Source organism: Hordeum vulgare, chromosome 5H (assembly GCF_904849725.1).
Source record: "Hordeum vulgare subsp. vulgare chromosome 5H, MorexV3_pseudomolecules_assembly, whole genome shotgun sequence".
NCBI classification, from domain to species: Eukaryota; Viridiplantae; Streptophyta; class Magnoliopsida; order Poales; family Poaceae; genus Hordeum; species Hordeum vulgare.
Window position 1 is genome coordinate 548,619,156 of NC_058522.1, and position 3,106 is coordinate 548,622,261.

General features: G+C 58.2%; 1 pseudogene; it reads right to left on the minus strand.

Annotated features, from left to right (window-relative positions):
• Nucleotides 1–377: 377 nt before the first annotated feature.
• On the minus strand, nucleotides 378–2,748 carry LOC123397236 (annotated as a pseudogene).
• Between the last annotated feature and the right edge of the window lie 358 nt (nucleotides 2,749–3,106).

Below are 3,106 nucleotides of genomic sequence, written 5' to 3' on the forward strand. Positions count from 1 at the left end.
CTCCCGCACGCCAAAGAAGCCGGAGCTCGGGCGACGGCGCGGTGCCATGGCGGAAGAGGGGGAACGGCGGTGACGGGGGGCGATTGGGGGCAGGGGCGGCGATTGGGGGGAGGGGAACGGCGGCGGATGGTTGGCGCGGCGGGAGGTGGACGGGCGGCGGCGAATTTGGTGTGGCAGCGCGCGGCGAGGTGAGGATTTTATTGGCGCGCGGCGGGGCGGGAAGCTTCCGTGTGGCAGTTGGACGCGCGCGCATGGCCAGAAAATTTGGGGCAGTTGGCTAACTGCCCCATATTCACAACACTTGGGCAAAATATAGGGCATTGCCTTAAAAAAATTTGACCAAATGACCAAGATAGGGCAGCTGTTGAAGACCGTTTTTAGGCGTTTTTTGCCCTATATGACAGGTTTTTTGCAACACTGCCCTATATAGGGCAGCTGTTAGAGATGCTCTTAGCCATCACCCAAATCCACGAGGAGAGGTGTGTTGTCCCCTTTCTCCACGGTGAAGGTCTTGAGCATCCGACACCCCGTCGCCGTTGTGACCTCGACGAAGTATCTGCCGTGGAAGACCCTGAAGTTGAAGTTCCCATCGCCGTCGGCGTTCCCGCGCACGTCCGTCTTCCATTCCCTCTGGAGGTTCAGGAACATCTGGCCGGCTTCGTTGACGGTGCCGTTGGCGTCGACCAGCCAAGCGTCCTGCAGCCACATCGTGCCCTGCATGAACCCCCAGAGCACGATGCCCTCCACCGCCGGGTGCGCGTACGCCTCCCGGAGCACCACCTCCAGGTCCTTGGCGCGGAGGTTCACGTCGGGCTCCGACACGTCCAGCTCGGTGAACCAGACGGGCACGCCGGTGGTGGCGAGCCTGTGGAGCGCGGCGCAGATGACCTCCCCAACTGGGCTGGTAACGTGGCCCTGTAGCCCGATGCCGCGTACCACTGCGCCACAGCTTTGCAGCCATGCGACCTGCTCGGCGTACTTCTCAGGCGTGGCGTTGGGATCGTTGCCGCATTCCACGTTGAAGTCGTTGGCGTACCTCCTTGAACATGAACGCCGGGACGTCCTCGTCTCCGAGACGGTCCCGGAAGAATTGGCTGTGCAGCATCTCGTTGTTGACGTCGTAATGCGAGAAGTTGCCAGCGTAGCGGGACACCAGGCCCTCGAGGTGGCTCTGGACGGCAGACTTGAGCTGGTCCTTGTCCAGGCTCTTGACCCACTGCTGCACGTCGCCTTCCACGGACCAGAAGACGCAGTGGCCGCGGACGCGCTTGTCCAGGCGGTCGCAGAGCGCGAGGAACGCGTCGGCGTCGGCGTAGTTGAGCTGCCGCCTGCTGCACCTCGGTGTGGTACCACTTGAGCTCGTTCTCGAAGACGGTCCAGTCCAAGTGGTTGGTGAAGAAGAGCAAGTACAATAAGGTGCTGTAAGGATTAAAATACTATATTTTTGCTGAGATGGATGAGAGAGAAGAGAAGAGAGAAGGGAAACGGGCTCTTCGTGAAGAGTCAGCTCTAGCACGTGCTCTAGATGCTTTGTGAAAATGAAAGATGGACCATATATGACAAAAGTAGTACTCTTTTATAGCTGACTATTGTACAAGTTAGCTATAAGACTGCTTATAGCCAGCAGTTGGCTATACTATTAACCATGCTCGAAGTCGACGAAGGCCGGGTTCTGGATCACCGTCGTGTTGATGCATGTCCCGAAGGGGAAACTGTTGTCCATCTGCACGACGCGCACGGACGCCGCTCCCGTCGCCGCGCCCAGCTTGAGGACCACGTCCCGCTTGAAATTACGGGAAAGGGCTAATTACAGGCTGAGTTGGCTTAACAGGATTGGAAACAAGAAGAGTGAGGCGGGACCATCCCGGTTGAAATCAGGAGGAGGAGCGAAGAGATTTAAGGAAAGAGTCCGTAATTGTGTGTAAGGGTCCGTACGTCTAGAATTTACGTGCCACCAGCTCAGCCCACATCAAGAATTATAGTATATGCAGCTAGGTAGCACATGGAAAATGAAACATGAGTACGTAGTGCATGCTCACCTTGTCAGTCTTGTCCTTGAGCTGTCTGAACCGCGCCTCCCGGTCCACTGAGACGACGCGGAGATCCATGACCTTGACGTCGACGCCAGCCGGAGCGCCATGGACGTAAACCGCGGCGCTGCGTTGCTCCGTCATGAGCCGGAAGGCGCCCATGATCTCCGTCCACCCGCCGGCCTCGGCGCAGACCGCGCCGCACTCCACCTGCAGGCTCTCACTCTCATCGTCGTCCATAGCGACACCAAGGTTGACGCGCACCGGGTGGCTTGTGCCCCGTGACGCCGCTCCTGCGACCACCAGGCTGATCCACCCGGCCACGCGGTAAGTGATCCCTGGCTTCAGGACGCCGCCCGTGATCACCTGGCGCAGACCATCCTTCTCATCGGCGCGCCCCGATACGAGGATGTACCGGCCGCTGGGCTCGTTGCCATCACCGCCATGCCCCACGGTGACGGCCACCATCTCCTCCTCATCGTGCACGGAGAGCGTCGTCGTGCGCGAGCCCAAGGCTGCAAAACCGGCGAGGCTGCCGCCCTCCAGGGTGCTGTTCTGGGTGATCAGGCTCGCGTCCTGAAACAAAGCACAAATGTGCACCATGAATGCAAGTGAGCTAGCTAGACTCGTGTCTGTATTGCACTATTGCTTCATCGATCGTGTGCTGCAGCTGCACTATTGCTACTACTAGACACATGCATACCTGGGTGCCTGCCATCTTAGGAGAGTGGTGGGAGTGAGAGCCGATTGACCGGCCGGGAGTTGTCAAGAGCGAAACAAGCACCAGCTAGCTAGAGTAGCTTTCTGTTGTGGTCTGCACACTGCAGTATGGGTGATGAGATCAATGCAGCTCTTTCCGGCGGTGGCTGCGGTATTTAAAGGGGAATTTTGGCGGCGGCCGTCACAATTGAATCGTATCATCACAATCTAAAGAGTAACGGTGAAGAGTAGCAACCAACCACGCACAAACCAGAAGCAACGTACCGACGCTCTGTCTCTCTGCGCGGCTGCTCGCCTGCTCTTGAGTAACATTGAAGATTGCACAAGACGAAAGCTAGCTAAAGGCCTTCCTCTCC